The sequence below is a fragment of the Tenrec ecaudatus genome, chromosome X (assembly GCF_050624435.1).
Source record: "Tenrec ecaudatus isolate mTenEca1 chromosome X, mTenEca1.hap1, whole genome shotgun sequence".
Taxonomy (NCBI): Eukaryota; Metazoa; Chordata; class Mammalia; order Afrosoricida; family Tenrecidae; genus Tenrec; species Tenrec ecaudatus.
Genome location: NC_134548.1, coordinates 135,863,203 through 135,881,428, shown reverse-complemented (window position 1 = coordinate 135,881,428; position 18,226 = coordinate 135,863,203). Strand labels below are relative to the sequence as shown.

General features: G+C 42.3%; 1 protein-coding gene across 1 annotated transcript in view; it reads right to left on the bottom strand.

Annotated features, from left to right (window-relative positions):
- GRIA3 (glutamate ionotropic receptor AMPA type subunit 3) overlaps positions 1-18,226 on the bottom strand; it is a 389,236-nt gene that overhangs the window by 27,810 nt on the left and 343,200 nt on the right. The gene's annotated exons all lie outside the window — the stretch shown is intronic.

Here is an 18,226-nt window from a genome sequence, read left to right as displayed (position 1 = left end):
TACCAAGCTGTTTTAATTACTGTGGCTTTATAGTATGTTTTGAATTCAGGAAGTGTGAGCTTTGTTACTTTATTTTTCTTCTTTGAGATTGTTTTGGTTATTCAGAATTCCTTGCCTTCTTTATAAATTTGAGGGTTTTTTCATTTCTCCTAAGAAAGCTGTTGGACTTTTGATGGGGACTGCTATTTATATCGAATTCACTTTTAAACAACACCGTTTATGACTGACTAAATTGATTTCAGGATACCCCTAATGAGTTGCAATTCAATTTGGAAAACACTCTGTTAATGTAAACTTCCTCTCAATGGAGAAATGTTCCCTACAGCGTCCTGTTATGCTACTATCTAGAACCTGTCTGAAAAAAGCCTACTGGAAGGGAGTGTACAATTATTGTAGTCAGCTCACTCTAGCATGAGACACCAATTATTTTAAGAAACCATTGTGACATCTTATTCTAGCCGAACTTTGTTTCTCTGTAACATCTACCCTTCTGTACTATCCACTGCTGTTTGTTGCTCTTCGCTCATGGCATTGCACTTAACTTGGCCCTTGACTTATGGTGATCCCATGTATTCTAAAACAGAACTGCTGCATAAAGTTAATTTTCATGGCAGTAATTTTTGACAGGCTTTTTGGAATACTGTTCACTAGAGCTATGAAAAGCAATTTTGTTCCTTCTTCAATATGATGCCCCTTCGGTGATTGCAAAGTTGGTATTATGCCCATCTCATCTCTTCATCAGAATAAACTCCACCAATGTCTAAGATTGTTTTCAGAACACTCATAATTTTAATTTTTCAACCAGGTATATTCTCATTGGTGATGTCTCGCACAGTGGAAAAAATGTGTGTCTGATTATTGGAGCATTCTTCCTCTATCAGTGTCATCAAAGTTTGCGTTACCATAGTCTGTCTTATAGGACATCCCTCACCGAAGGGTCACAAGGAAGGGACGAGTCAACCAGGGTCCAGTATAACACTGGTGAGACAGACACACAATGTTCCTCTGGTTCTTTGAGGCTTCCTCACCCCCCACATTCATGACCCCAGTTCTGCCTTTCAACCCCTCAGAAACAGGAATGTGAGTATCAAACCCTGATCACAATGATTGACACGTAACCCCCACCTCCACCCCAGGGAAACGAACAACAGAAACGTAGGTGAAAGGAGACAGCAGTCGGCGTAAGATATGCAAGTACTACTAATAATTTAAGTTTATCAAGGGGTCACGAGGGTAGGGGTGGAAGGGAAGGGAAAAAAGAGGAGCTGATACCAAGGGATCAAATAGAAAGTAAATGTTTAGAAAATGATCATGGCAACATATGTACAATATGCTTGATACAATTGATTGTTATAAGAGCCCCCAATAAAATGCTTTTTAATAATTAAAAAAACATAGTCTTCTATGCATCTCTCAACAAGTATTTATTGACCACCTATTATATATACAGCACTCTACTGAGGGTATGAATATAATAGAATGGCCCGAGGCTGTGGCCAAGCCAAACCTGTGCGTTTGTTCAATCAAGCCGAATCTCCCCTGTGTTTACTTGCAGGTCTTTCAATGAAATCACATTAAATTTCATCTCAATTTAGGTGGTCCCTAAAACATGTACTAGATGCTTACAGAAACCGGCTCAGCACCCCAGCTTCCAACAACAGATGTGTGGGGCCTGTACTTACAGAAGCTGCCTTGGCTGGAAATCGAACCCTGGTCTCTTGCATAGCCAGTTGCGAAGTCTCCCGCTGGACTACCACTATTCTTTGTCAGGACTGGATTTTCTCCTAACCGGTTTCCCCGTTGTTTCATCCTCTGCGATTTCTCCTCCAGCTATCCTTTCAAAATTGCCAATCTGATCGATTTACTTCCTCCTTTTAAATCCTCGGATCCTTCGTTAATACCCACAGGACAAAATTCAAAACCGCATGCATGCGATTCAGGAGTCTTTATGATTTTGATACAGTTTGCTTTGATCCAGTCACATTGGGCTGCTCATTGTTCGTGGAAATATGGCATACACCTTCATGTCTTATGGATTTTGCTATTCTTTGCTTTTGCTTGAATTACCCCTAAATAAGGAACTTGCATTCATCTTACAAGATGGAAAGCCACCACTATGCCTTCTGGGAAATTTTCTGTACTCTCTCCTGCCACTACAAAATTACTTCCTCAGCTGCCCTCCCAAAGCACGTTGCTCAGACCTTACTGCATCGTATAAAGGCGAGTCTTCTTCATGCTAGTGAGTGCTCCTGGTGGACACTGTTCATGTTTCTCTCATTTTCATGTTCCTTGTGGCAGACATTCAAGATACACTGGGCTTGATTAGTGTGACAAATAGGCTGTGGGTCAAATGTATCAAAAAGTGTCTTAAAAACAAAATGACTACCAGCATTAGCAATATTGCATTGTAACATTCTAGCGCTGAAGTTACTCTAGAGGGCATTGGATCCAACCCCCTTCTAAACCCAATAGAATATACTCTTTTTTTATGCTACTCACGTAGCCTTTGAGGCAGCAATTCTCCCCTGTAGTCATCAAGGCCTGTCTACGGTTGAAATATCATTCTTTGTCATTTATACTCATCCCACATCACATTATCCTCATCCGATACACAAAACCAATCTGTTAGTATCGCAATAAAATATATGGTCACTAATGCTCTTCATTTTTAAAATCCCACTAGGAATCTCCTGATCAGTTCCTAGAGAGTAAAAAATAGATAATTTGGACACAAAATATATAAGCATAATGTGTGAATCGTTGTGCAGCTCCTACCACGCATAAGAATAAAAAACATTATGAAGTTAGTTGAAGCCTGCACATGCACCATTCTCCTATTGTATACTTCAACAGACTCCTCAAAGGTGAACACGATACTGAATTTGGTCTCGCTCACTGTCGTGCGTCTCTATACCTTCACTAGAAGAAACACATCTCCTTTGTAATGACTGCATCACCTTTCAGTCTATGAATATGCAATATCTACCCAACCAGCTCTAAAGGACATGTAGGTCAGTTCCAATTTGGTGACATTATATACAACCCTGTGGTGACTATATATTTTTTATGCACTTAGAAAGTGGTACTGTGTGTTCCTCATCTTGGCCAAATCAGATCTGAGTACACAAAGGTGGCTTCAGACTAATTTGTCTCTTCCACTGTTTGCAAACAGGCTATTGCTCCCAAAGACAATTTTATAAACTAAGGGCAAAGGGGTCCATGAATTCTGATCCAAGTGCACTATAATTTGGACTCATTTACTTCATCATTCACTTGAGCTCTCTGGTTGCTGATACAGGTTAAAAGGTTTATTCCGTTAGGTAATGATGCATTTCTAGGAGAGTAAATGGCAGTACTCGATGTGGGCACTTTAAAAGTGTGTGGTGCATATGTGGCAGGTATTAATGAATGCAGTAAATGAAGAGTGTTAGTGGCAGAAATGATTGGCTCCTGGTTGATGACTGAATTCTGAAGGAGGTTAGAAGGGGAAAAATGAAATGCTTCATAAGTGAGAAAAATTACGCTGAAATGCTTATTTTCCAAACTGGCATTTAACTGACAATGTAATATTTAGACCAAAAAGAAGGCAGGGGTGGATGCCCTAACAGATTTTATAATCTGTCTTATTTTAGCTAAAATACTGAAGGCAGTAAAGAGATTGACCCCTACTTCAAGCATCTGGGAGAAATTTTAAAATTATGGACTGGATGTAAATTAATAGTGAGTTTTTCTCTAACTTGCTATGCTGCATTCATTTCATCTCATGGAGCATTTTCTACTCAGGAAAGAACCAAAAATGATTATTCAGAGGCTGCGAGAAAGTCTCGTAGCTCTGCTGGATAGTTACCAATGAAATCCAAGTGAGAAATCCAAGGGTAGGTCAAAAAGTGTTGCTACAAAGTCATAGACACCTTCATTAAACAAAAACATCAAACTATGAAGCTATTGTTTCTCAACAGATCCTCCGTCAAAGTCAACACCCATCTGAAAGCAGTGTCTCCCTTTCTCTAACCCTTTCCCAAAGAATTCTGTGCTCTTCAATTCATGCATCAACATGGCACTTTTGAAATCCTTGAGGGCCTCAAATTGTGTCTTTTGCAACTGTTCTTTGAGTTTGGGAACCAAAGGATGTCTGAAGGGGCCAGGTTGGAGCTGTAGGGTAGATGTTGTGAGGGTTCCCAACCGAATTCTTCTAAGGCAGCCCTTACAGGGACATTGCTGTGATGAAAAAAATTCCTTGGTAATGTTTTTTCTCACCAATGCAGTCTTCAATTTTCTTAAAATGCCCTCATAATATGCTCCTATAATCATCTTGGGCCCTTCAAGAAAATCTGTCAAGCTTACCCCTGTGATGTCTCCCCATACCATGGTCTTCTGAGCTGATCCCTCTGCCTTTAATTTAACTGGCTCAGCAGAATTCCCTGGAAGCCACTGTTTTTGTTGGAATTTCTTTTTGAAGGTACCCCAATGAGACTAAGATAAGGGGATTAATGCGAGAACTTGTCTTCAGCCATCCACTAATTGCAGAGACATGCTTAAACAGGTTTTGTTTGGACTAAACCTAGGCATGTTTGCACTAGAGCTCTGGTAGCAATACTTGTTGACTAACCCTCATACGTGAATGGAGGAGGACTAGATACATCCGAAATAGTAGCTAAGGTAGAGTCTTAGTATCCACGAACTCAATAGTCGCTGTTCTATGTATAATAAATCATTAAGGTCCTTAAAATACAGATATGTATGTCTTCTTATTGAGATGAAAATTTGATTCTTGGCCTCGAGTGACATGATATGTCCAGTGGCACAGCTGTGTGGCACTGCTGGTCATTGTGCATACAGTAGCTCTCTAATCTCACATGTGCTCCTCGGTCGAGTCACACACAAATGCAAGGTAACTGTAGAGAGTGTAGTGGTGAAGAGCATGGAGGTAGACTGCTTGACTTCTCTGTTCTAGATGCAGAAAATTGCACTTTGTGTTTCAATTTTCTCATCTGTAAAATGAGGACAATTTCAAAAATGTACCTACCTCAAAGGTATATTGGGAGAAATGAAACGGATTAATGTAGTGTCTTACAACAGTGCCTGATACACAGGAAATGGTAACAAATATTATTTATTTTTATAGTTTAAAGACTGTATCCTTTGTTTAAGTGGCAGAGTTTATTTCCATCATTTTAGAAATGATCTCAGTGCAATTTTGGCTGTATCATTAGTTCATTTTTATGAGGTGAGTAACCGGCACAGACACCACATTTGACCTCTGGTTACACAAGGAAGAAGGAGAATCCAACTTCACACTAGCCCAGTGGTTCTCAACCTTTTCAATTTCTGCCATGCTTTAATACAGTTCCTCATCTTATGGTGACCCCTGAACCATAAAATTATTTTTGTTGCAACTTCATAACTGTACTTTTGCTACTGTTATAAATTGGGCCACCCCTGTGAAAGGGTTGTTCAACCCCCAAAGGGGTCCTGACCCACAGGTTGAGAACTGCTGCACTAGCCCAAGGCCTACTGTCACAGAGCAAGAGGTCAGGCATGCCTCCAACCCTTCCCACTTCTTTACCTCTCTCTATTCTAATACCAACTATTTCTCCTATGGCACTCTCCTTTGCTGGTTTCTATAATCTGTTGCAATGGCCACACATAACTCACAAACCGTGCTCACAACTATGGGGTTGATTAGGAAAGTTAACAGGTTACCACAAGCCAGGATCAGCAAACATGAAGCATATAGACTTCTTGTCACAACAATGCCTTTGCTCAAGCAGCAGCCAAGTTTCTCTCTGGTCCTCAGCCTCTCAGCCACGTGGTCTCTGAGCCACACTCTAGGCCAGGGAGCCCGCTCACTGTGCTGCTGTACAGCCTCATTGTCTCTGTACTCCAGTCTGTGGTCTTCCTGCTACGGCCTCTGGTGCCTCTGGTTTGGGCCTCCATCACTTTAGGAAGAGATCTAGAATGTGATCAGCTGGTAGCTCTTCCACTTTGATGGCTCTTGAATTTTTGCTCTCTGCTTCCAAGATGGCTCTCATAGCTGGAGGAATGACGGGCCAAGCTGACCCATCCTTTCTATCAGTATTCAGATAGCCTAATCGCATAGTCCCATCCAGTCCTTTGGGAATCGTATCCTTAAGCGTTATTTACAGATTTGGGTCTCCAGACTCATCTATGGTGAATGCCTATGGTTTGTCATCAGAAAACACTGTTTGACTCTGGATTTTCAAACATTTGTTGGGGGAGGAAATGGGCAGGGTGGCCTATTTTCCTTTAAAATTTATATTTTATAGTTTAGTTGATGTTTACACATTATAAAAGCCCCAATCACCAGGCGTGGGGAGACCCAGTGAGCGAATTTTTTTGCTTTCCTGAGATTTAAAAGAGAGCAGCCCCTCAGTCAATAGGACATCCAGCTAGAGTCAGTAGAATAACGGCCTAAAAGAGTCTTCAAATGTCATCTTGTTCAGCCTCTCACTCAATGTCACAATGGCTTCTCTGCTGAAATGCTTCTAGTGGAGTAAGTCCAGGAGGCAGCTTATTTCATGATGGGACAGTTCAAGTTCATAGAAAGTTCTTTTGGTTCAGCTGACATATTTAATGAATCCCTCTCTCTTCCTTTTCAATCCTTTTCTGCCTTTTGCTTGAATCGGACATTGCCTTTTTTCTGCTTCTCTTTCTCTAATGGCAGCCGAGTTGACCCCCAACTCATGGTGCCCCCATGCCCTATCAGTGTAGACCCATGCTCCCTAGGGCCCACGATGGGTGCATTGTTGGAAGCAGATCTCCAGGTCTTTCTTTCAAAATGCTATTGTAGTTAGAGTTGTAAGAGCCCCCCAAGAAAATGATTTTAAAAAGAGAAAAAAATATGCCTCTGTGTAGATTTGAACCTTCAACCTTTTAGCTAGCCACCTGTGTGCTAACCCTTTGTACCACACGAGGATTCTTTCCTCAGTTATGTTGTTATTTAATGCCATTCAGTCGATTCTGACACATAGTGACTTCAGTGACAGAGTAGAACTTCCACATAGGGTTTTCAAGGCAGTAGTCTTATGGAGTAGATCAGCTAGCACTTAACTCTTGCACCAGAAGGGCTCCGTTTCTCCAGTTTAGGTAGCACAGTTACATTGCTTTGTAACAATCACTCTTGGATGACTCTGCATCCTTTGGGAGTAGAGACCATGGTTGTTTCTGCATCCCTAGTGACTAGCACAATGTTGGACACACAGTAAGTTCTCACTGTATGTATGCCGAGTGAATAAAAGCAAAAATCGAAGTTCCACCTACGAGCCCTAATTCTGCTTTCTGTAGCAATAGAGAATATATATGCTATTTTTGCCTGAAGGCCACCACCATCACTTCACTTGTCAATTGGCTCTTTCTCTGGTTCCATATTCTAAGGGCCTTCATTTGTTGCTCATGTGCCATAAAATCCAGCCTCCCCACTTCCCTCGATGATGCCCATATTCTGTATACTTTTTCATATTTCCAAGACCCTTCTAAAATGTGGCTTCCAGAATTGACCACAGTTTGCTCGCTAAAGTGGTACCAGCACAAAGGACAATGGCACCAGGTCTTCCCACAGTCTGGTCATAAGCACAATTCCTCACTTTGACAAGTCTTAGCAGACACTGTTTTCTTTTGCTTTTTGATATGTAAAGGATCCCTACTGGCTTGGTGGGTTACACGTCGGGCTGCTAGCCTCAAGGTTAGCAGTTCACACCCACCATGTGACTCCTTGGGAGAAAGAGGATGTATCTACTCCTGTAAAGATTTGCAACCCTCCGGAACAGTTCTCCTCTGACTTACACAGCTGCTGCGAATCGGAATTGACTCAGTGGCAGAGGGGGCTCAGGGTTTCAGTTTTTTAAATACGGGAATGGTTCAGAATTAATTGAATTAACAAGATAGACCACTATATTAGAAGCATAACTCATCAGAGGCACAACCCGCTACTTCACTTATGGTATGACTTTACTGTAAGAGTTCAGGCATTGCTGTTTGTGACACCGCTAAGTCCTGCATTTGTACAACGCATTCGGAGTGAATCATATGAGTGGCTAGGACGAAGGACCTGTCTGAGGAATGTTTTCAGGCATTTCCTTCCCAGTGCTCCCCCAAGAGGCTCACAGAGGAAAGAGGCTGGGTTTATGCATTCATTTCATGTGTGGCCACTGTGGCCTGCTTGAAGGAGTCGTCAAGCACTTGGCTGCTCACCCAAAGGACTGTGATCCTACCAGCCATGACAATGCCAAGGGAGAAAGATGTGGCAATCTGCTTCTGTATCAATTACAACCTTGGAAATTCTGTTCCATGAGCTGCAATTGACTCAATGGCAGTGGGTTTGTTTTATTGTTTTCTATGGTTGCCACCGTGTCTATATTTTCTCATCTCCCGCACTCTGTGTACAAGAAGTAGCTCTGTATCTACGTGTCAGAGGGAAGCTAGATTTGGCTTTGGAGTATACAGACTCCTCACTTCCCCTGTCCGTTTCCTTCTGAGATCCGTCTTGTACTCTATTTCCGGATAGCAGCACTCTTGGCCCTTAGGGAGACATTCACTGGTATTTACAAGGACTTCCGTTACTGTTGAGTAAGGATCACTTTGATTTGAATAGAGGATTCCTTCAATGAAAAAGTTTTACAGCCCAAAGGGAACTTTGGGGCACTGAAAAAGGTACCTTTTAGAGGACAGCGGTCAGGCAGCCCTGTGTACAGGAAACTAAGGTAGAGGAACATGATAAGAATTACAAACAAATTACTGAAACCCGAATGAGGGCCAAACATATTCATGGGGCAAGAGGAAAGTAAAAGGAAATAGAGGAAAGAACTAGGAGGCAAAGGGCATTTATAGAGGTCTAAATACAGGCATGTTCATATGTAAATATATTTTTATATAACGATTGGGAAACAGATCTATGTACATATATTTATAAGTTTAGTATTAAGGCATCAGACAGATATTGGGTCTCAACTCAAGTACTCCCTCAATGCAAGAACACTTTGTTCTAATAACTCAGCATTGTGTGATGCTCACCTTCCTGACACGATTGCTGGAGACAAAATGGCTGCATAAGCAAAAGTGGTGAACAAAGCTGATGGTGTCTGGCTATAAAAAATTATAGCATTTGGAGTCTTAAAGGTTTGAAGATAAACAAGCAGCCATCTAGCTGCGAAGCCAAAAAGCCCACATGGAAGAAGCACACCAGTCTGTGTGATCATGAGGTATCAATGGGATCAGGTATCAGGCATCACACACCCGGGACAAAAAAATTATTTTGATGTGACGGAGGGGGAGTGTGGAGTGGAGATCCAAAGCCCATCTGTAGACAATTGGACATCTCCTCACAGAAGGGTCACAAGGAAGAGATGTGCCAGTCAGGGTGCAGTATAGCACCGATGGAACATACAATTTTCTTCTAGTTCCTAAATGCTCCCTCCCACCCCCCACTATCATGACCCCAATTCTACCTTACAACTCTGGCTAGACAGAGCATGCACATGGGTATAGATAAGAGCTTGGAACACAGAGAATCCAGGACAGATAAACCCCTCAGGACCAATAATGAGAGTAGCGAGTGATACCAAGAGAGTAAAGGGAAGGTTGGGGGAGAAAGGAGGAACCAATCACAGTGATCAACATATAACATCCTCTCCCCCCCCCTGGGGAACAAACAACAGAAAAGTGGGTGAAGGGAGACAGCGGTCAGTGTAAGACCTGAAAAAATAATAATCTATAAATTATCAAGGATTCATGAAGGAGGGAAGATGGGGGAGGAAGGGCACAAAATGAGGAGCCGAAAACCAAGGGCTCAAGTAGAAAGAAAATGTTTTGAAAATGATGATGGCGACATATATACAAATGTGCTGGACACAGTGGATGCATTTGTGGATTGTGATAAGAGCTGTAAGAGCCCCCAATAAAATGATTTCTTAAAAAAGCAGAATTACAAACAAAAAGTACCTTGTCTATTTTTCTTGTGGACCACTTGATGGTTTCATGGAGGACCAATGAAAATGAGGAAAACCTTCCAGGAGCAGGATTGACACAGATATGTGACAATGACCACAGGCACACCAATTAGCACAAAGAGGACACGGGACCAGGCAATATTTTATTCGTGATCAGTTAGGTTGCTGTGAGTGTGTAGAGGCCAGAGAGCCACCTTGACAGCCACTTACAACAACAGCATTTCCTGCTTACCAATTTGACCAGTTTCTCCTCTAGTGGCCTTGGCACAAATTGGAAAGGAGAGCTTCAGGTCTTTGTCTGCAGGAACTGGAGTTTAAGGGCCCGTGTGGTGCCAGAGTGGTTATGCGTTGGGCTGCTAATTGCCAAGTCAGAAGGTTCAAAGCACCAGCTGCTGTGAAGTGTTAAAGCCTTGGAAACGCACAGGGGGCAGTTCTACCCTGTCCTGTTGGGTGGCTTTGAGTAGGCATCAACTTGATGGCACAGAGTTTGATTTGATGTTTTGTTTTTTGGGGGTGAGCCTCCTGAGCCCTCTCTAACATTCATGAGAAAGTGATGCTTGACTGAGTTTCTCAAATAAAGCCTCCTCTTCTGCACAAATATGGACAATATCCTCATTGATGCAGGAGAATGATGGACCCTTTCATTTCTTTTTTGGATGGATTGACTATTTCCGCTCCCTTTTATTGTTCATTTTATTTGAGAGCTCTTACAGATATTATAACAATCCATAAATCAATTACATCAAGCAAACCTGTGTAGATGCTGCCATCATCTTTTTCAAAATATTTTCTTTTTACTTGTGCCTTTTTGATATCAGCTCCTCTTTCTTCCTTCCCTCCCTCCCTCCCTTCCTCACCCCATCACCCTTGTGAACCTTTAATAAATTAGAGATTTGAATAATTATTTCATATCTTACCCTGTCCAATGTATCCCTTTACTCACAGTTGTTATTCGTCACCCTCACTTTTAAATATTTCTTATCTAACCTTTTTCTTCTAATTGCGCTGAATTGGAAATTAACTGCACCCTCTCCCATTACGGCACTAGAATTCGCGGACATTCTCGTCCCCCATGGTAACCCTGCCACAGGCCTCTGTGAAGCGATAAGAGCAATTTGAGGCAGAAGAGGAAGAACAGGTCTGTCTTGCTAAGTATGTCTGGCACATGTTTTCCTTCCACATCTGCATTGAAGACATCAGCGGCTTCTACGAAGGACATTTGGTGACTGGAGTAATTTTTATATTCCACCGCCCCAACCCCTAAAGCAAAGGAAATGATTTCTATTTTGACTTGGAGCAAGGCACACAGGAAATAATTTCATTTCTAAAGCCTGACCCAAGCTCCAATTTCATTGTTGTTTCCATACTTTGGTTCACACATTTCTAAATGGTCAGACAAGCACTGCTGGTCAGTTTCTTTTTGCTTCACACAATCAGCGACTGTCACGTGACTATGAATTGGTGGAAGCAGGAGAGAGAAATGCAGCTTTCTGTTCTGATATGGGTATGCTTTGATCCTGGCTGACTTCGTGTGGGGGCTGGGTTTTAAGATACCTTCTGTGGAGCTGGAGGTCTCCTTTGGCCTGGCCACGGCATGTCACCCTCAAACATCAAGTCCTCACTCTTAATGTCTTTGCCTAATATTTTTAAGCTCTCCTAAAACCCAGGGATACATTTCCTTCCATCATAGGGAGTACTATTTCAGGAGTCTTCTTTCCAAAGGTTTAGGTGACAAGCCAGCTAAGTTTTCAGTGACCTTTATAGTGTCCCTCCCTGGCATGTGAAATCATGTTTAGAATGTCCCACTGTGGTAGAACTAGAGGATCCAGAAAGCCTGAATCAACAAACTCTTGGAAGGGCCACAGTATCCTCTGCCCCCACTGGCTCCCAACCTATTTTATCCTGCCCCTTATCAGGGGAGAGTTGACCATATCTAGAGACTTTTTTTTTAAATTCACCACAACTCCCAGGGAGAGGGGTGCTGCTGGCATCTAGTGGGTTCAGGCCAGAGATGCTGCGTCATGGTTGATTGTTGAATGATTCTACTGGATGGGTTTTGATGGGGCCATCTCTAAGTTCGGAAACCAGTAGCACCTTACACTTAATTGGGTGTGTACTTCGTTAACGTTTGTTGTTTTCTGCATGAATTTACTCATGTAATCAGTTGTGGTTTTTGTTAGGTGCCACCGAGCAGAACAAAACAGCTTCGGGTCCTGGGCCATCTTCACAATTGTTCTTATATTGGAGCCCACTGTTGCAGCCACTGTGCCAATCTATCTTGCTGAGACCCTTCCTCCTTTTCACGGTCCCTCCACTTTTCCCAGCATGAATTTCTTCTCCAGGGACTGATCTCCCCTGACAACACATGCAATGTTTCTAAGATGAAGTCTTGCCATCCTTGCCTCCAAGGAGCATGTGGGCTATGAATCCTCAATACCGATCCATCGGTTTGTCCTTTTAGCAGTCCATGGTACGTACAATATTTTCCTCCAGCACCACAATTCAAATGCATCCATTCTTCCGTGGTCTTCTTTATTCAATGTCCACCTTTCACATACACATTGCGCAAGGGAAAATTTGGTAAGATGCGTCTTAATCCTCTAAGCAACACCTTTTTTTTTTAAGCTTTCATTCTGTTTCTTTTTTTTTTAAATCAGTGGGGGGGGGGGTTCATATAATTCTTATCACAATGCATACATCCATGCATTGTGTCAAGCATGTATGTATATTTGTTGCCATCACCATTCTCAAAACATTCGCCTTCTACTTGAGCCCTTAATATCGGCTGTTCATTTTCCCCCTCCCTCCCCACTCTTCCCTCCCTCATGAACCCTTAATAATTCATAAATTATTATTATGCTGTCATATGTTACATTGTCCAACATCTCCCCCAGCCCTCTTCTCTGCTGTCCATCTCCCAGGGAGGAGACTATACGTAGATTCTTGTAACACCTTTGCTTTTCAATACTCTTAAAAAGGTCTTGTGCAGCAAATTTACCGAATGCAACACATCCTTTGATCTCTTGGCTGCTGCTTCCACAGATATTGATTGCAGATCCAGCAAAACAAAATCCCCGACACCTTCAAACTTTTCTCCATTTATCCCGATGTTACCTATCGGTCCAGGTGTGAGGATTTTGATCTTCTTGATAACGAGACGTAATCTATACGGAAGGCTTTAATACTTGATCTTCATCAGCAAATACCTCAAGTCTTCCTCACTTTCAGCAAGCCAGGCTGTGTTATCTGCATATAGCAGTTTGCTACTAAGCCTTCTTCCAATCTTGATGCTACACTCTTCTTCATGTAACCCAGCTTCTCCTGATGATGTACTCTGCATGTATATGGAATCAGTGAGAGGATACAGCACCGATGCACACCTTCCCTGATTTTAAACCCTGAAGCATTCCCTTGTTGTGTTTGCACAACTTCTAGTTTTCAATGAACCTTCATCTTCAGCAATCCAGAACCCATCATCCTTGACGGATCAAATTTCATTTTCTAGTTGTCTTTTTATTTTTGGTAACTAAGATGTTTAAAGGAGGAGTTCCATACACTTGTTATTCTTGAATCAATTAATTATAGTGCAGAGGCTAAACTTGACGATGCATGTCCTGGGAAATGAGAGGAAGAAATGTTCTTCTATTAAGGAGAGAAGTCCATCCTGGTATTACACTCTTTTCAGTTTCTACAATGGCTGTTTCATTCATGTCCTCGGTGCAAGGATTATTTTCCTACTAAGAAAAAATAGGTAATAAAAAAAGGCAAAAAGGGTTTCCTCAGCGATGTCCAGAAGTGCCAGACTTTAGAATATTTGGGAAGTTATTTTCCTATGAAAGTAATTGTAACTCATCCGAAGGTAAGTTCTCCTAAAGCCAGCTCAGCTGTTTCTATTTGTACGTAGCATATACTTGGGGAAGCTCCCAATCACTGCTCTTGTGATTTTTATTTACATGGCCTGATGTGTATGTGTGTGTGGCAACTTTGTTTTGAGGTAAAATTCATATAACCAAATATTAACCATTATCCACTTTAAAGTGTACAATTCAGTAACAGTGCATTCACAATGCTGTGGGCAACCATCACCGCTCTCCAAACATTTGCCTCAAAGGACATTTTGGACCCATTAAGCAGTCACTGCCCATCCCTCTCTCCTTTCAGCTCCTGGAAGTCACAAGTCAACTATCTTTATGAATTTGCCTACTCTAGAGATAGCCTATAGGTGGGCTCATCCAATGTTCATCCTTTTGTGCTCGGCTTCTGTCATCTAGCACAATGTTTATTAGACTTATCCAGGTTGACCGAGGAGTCAAGATTTCCTTCCTTTCTGTGGATGAATAATATTCCCATGTCCAGATGGACCACATTTAGTTTCGCTGTTCATCAGCTGACAGATATGTCACTTGTTTCCATCTTTTGGATTTTTGGACTAGTACTGCTACAGGTCTTTGTGTTCCCAACATTTTTTGCCAGGCCATTCAAAGATATAAGCTGGGCGAAAACCAAGCAAACAAAAACAACAGCAAAAACAAACAAACAAACAAACAAAGTCAAGGGTTCAGAACAGCAACAACTATGAGAAGGAGAGGGCTGCCATTAATTTTAAATATGTTAGGAATGGTGCTTCCCGTTTTATGTACACTACTTATCTTCCTTACACTCACCCGCGGAGGTAATCGGTGAGCTTACTGGTCTAAGATCATCCAACTGGGTAACTTTACAGCCCTGACCTCACTTCTAAACTGCAGACGTGTTTATCTAACTGCCTATCTGACATCTTCACTTGGATATCTCTTGGTCTGACCAAACTGGAGTTCTTGATTTCCTCCCTAACCCATTTGCTACCCTACCAGTGTTTTCCATCACAGGAAATGGCATCATCCATTTGTCTAGTTGCTCAGGCTACAATGTTTGCAATCATCTTTAACTCCACTCTTTGCTTTCACATGCCACACGCTGTCAGCTCATTCTTCACACACACACACACACACACACACACACACAAAATCCAATAACTTCTCACCACCTCCACCCTACTCCAAGTCAGCCAATTTTCACCTGAAATATTGCAGTAGCTTCTTAAATGGTCTCTCTGCTTCTCAACTTTTGCCCTCAACAAGCTGTCTGAGTGATCCTTTCACACATAAATTGGCTCATGTCATTTCTCTGCTTGAAGCACTCTAATGGCTTCCTATCAAACATTAAGTAACACTCAAAGTCTTTACCGGGGTTCACACAGCCTGGCACAACAGACTTTGACTTGTCTTCTTCGCTGTTTTCATCTCTTATTAGTCATCTTCTTTTCTTACTTCACCTGGGTACCTGGGTTTCTTCTGCAAACTTACCAAGCACCTTCCTATGTTAGATCCATTACTCATGCCTTTCCATCTGGGATGCTCATCTCTCCACCCCACCTGACCCCATGTTTGCATGGTCTGCTCTTTTACTTAATTCAGGTGTGTGTCCAAGTGACACCTCAGTAGAATGGCCTTTTGCAACCAGTCAATTAAACAGCACACTTAACCTTCTGTCTCATTACCAACGTGTGTTTTCTTTAATACACTTAACGCCAACTGAAGTATGTATACATTATTGATAGTTTTTATTTATCTTATTTTGTTTGCTTAACTTTTATCTCACCCACTACAATGAACACAAAGACTTTGTTGTGATATCAGCATTTTAGATAAGTGGCTGTCACATAGCATGCACTTAATAAATACTGAATGAACGTGTGCAATGGAGTCATTGAGATTTATCGCCAGCTGCTTTGATACCAAAGTCCATATTCTTTTCTTTTTAAGCCTATATTCCTAATTACAGAGTGAGGACTCTGCTTTTCATTCTCGTTTCCAAAGCAGAGAGAAACAAAGTAATTCCAGTTTCAATGCTAATAAGTGGCAGAATTGGGATTCAAATCTAGGTCCAAGACCTTTCAGAATCTCTGCTTTTACTCTTACTCCACACTGCCTCCTAGTGGATAAATTGCTAGTGATGTCTGTGTGGATTCAACTCTAAATGTCAGCCAGTTGATTCTCTCATAGCGATCCTCTGGGACAGAGTATTTCCTAGGCTGTAAATCTCTATGGGAGCAGAAAGTGTCATCTCTCTCCTACGCAGTGACTGGTAGGCTCAAATCTCTGACCTTGTAATTGAGCAGCTCAACGCACAAGCCGCCATGGTTCCTCAGAGCAGACTAGAGAGCACCTAACACCACTGCCACATTGACCCAAATGCCAGGGAATGGATCGCAGTTGACACCTTTGATGGACTCTTTTGATAGGACTTTTCATAGCCTTTATATTCCTCCTCGGTTCTACTCTGAAGCCTGTGTAACATGCTATGAAGCAAAAGGCAACAATATACTATCTCACTAGCCTGTCAAAAGGCCCTACACTCTACCATTACAAATTGTGTCCTTTTAAAAAATATGTACAAGCTCTTTGATTTCTCTAAAGACTCTCAGAAGTGGAGATAGAATATTAAATTATATCATTCCCATGGAACACCCGTTACAGTGCTTGCTGTGTAGTAAGTCCCCAGGGAGTCCGATGAGGGGCCCATGACAAATGCAGCCCCCAGCCACCATCTTTGTGCGCTTTGGTTTGTTGGAGAATTTGCACCAGGGCAACAATGGAGAGAAGTGGAATAACAAAAGGGCTTGGGTAGGGCAGGCAAAGTGGGATGCCCCCCCCAAGTCGGGGGGGGGGGCATGAGGCATGGGTACGTGTGGGTGGGGAGGAGGAGAGCTCCAAGCAAAGTGCTGCTAGTGCTTGCTATGAAGCATAGGTGGGAACCAAAGCTAATATACCAGCTGCTTAGCCGAGAGTAACTTGGCCATGGGGCAACTAAAATGTTCAATTTCAACCTGTTCCAATGGAACTTTCTCTTGTGACTCTTGATTTTGAATAGTTGGGTTTAGATTTACGTATTTTCTATCTTGCAGTTTTCGCAGCCTTCCTGTAAGCATTATCTCTAAAGGTGCTATGCTACTTTTTTTAAAAGCTGGCTGGAGTTTTGTCTGGCAAACACACAGGCTGTTAAAGCTTCAGGAAAATTGATTTGCCAGCCTTTGCAGTATGGAAGTTCAAGTTACAGAACCTTCTGGTAAATACAACAAATGGGTGCGACTTCAGAAAATGATTAGCTCTCATTAATATCCACCATTGTGGACCAAGCCAATGTCCTCATCTGTAAAATGGCAGCTAAACCTACTAAAGAAGAGATAGCCACTTTACTGGGGTATGTTTTTACACCTCTGGAAGGGGCAGTGAATATTTAACCTGGCTCTTCTTGCCACAGTTTCTAACTCCCTCCAAACGACCTTTCCTTGAATGGGTCTGGTAAGAAGGTGAGGAAAGATATTGATAAGATTCACATGTGAGCAATTGTGAACAGGATTCCCTGGAGTGCCATCCTGCTGTGCATAAAAGGAACGCTCTTGAGAAGGGAGGGGAGGGATTTTAATGTTAGCAAGGGCCAGGAGTGGAGCACGTCCCTGTGCAGAGAAGTTCCTGGACCCAGAAGACAGCTGTGCCATCGAGGAGCAGCGGCAGAGCCACTGGACCTCCCAGCCCCTGGAGCAAGTAAAGCTGAGGGCTTTTGTGCAGGAGGCTGGCTGGCAGAGACGGGTGCCTCTGGGCACTTAATTGGGGAAGCTAGACTTGATCCACGGAAGTTAAGCTGAGTGCCTTTGACCTGAGACTTCAGGGTGCCTCGGGGCCCTTACGGTCATTCTGGGAGCTGAGTTTGCTGACCAGGGGAGCTTGAGGTGAATGCCTTTGAGTTGAGGCATCCAACAGAGTGGTATGCCCCTTTGGGCATTTATTAGCACACCTGAAACTTTGTAAAATGTCCTGGTAAGCAACTACCCTGACCATTTCTCACTGGCATTACAACTTGTTAGTATCCTAAATAAACCCTTTCATAATGAATTTTGTGTGAGTGCTGTGTAGCCATTGCAATGATGAATATTATAACCCAAAGAAATAAAACATCGACATTACTTAAGGCAATGAACCTTCATTTTTCATGCCCAGACCTGATTCCAACCGGTCTTTATTCCGCCTTGACCAGAATGAGGGCTGTGACCCTGTCACCAATATCCTGCAAAAGTCCTGTCCATCCATGGTGACGTTTGCAGTAATGTGAACTTTCCTTTGGGTGCATAGAGTAGTGGTTAAGAGCATAGTTAGTTATGTCTTGGCTTTGCTACTTGCTACCCATGAAATCTTGAACAAATCTTTTAATGTCACCGAGCC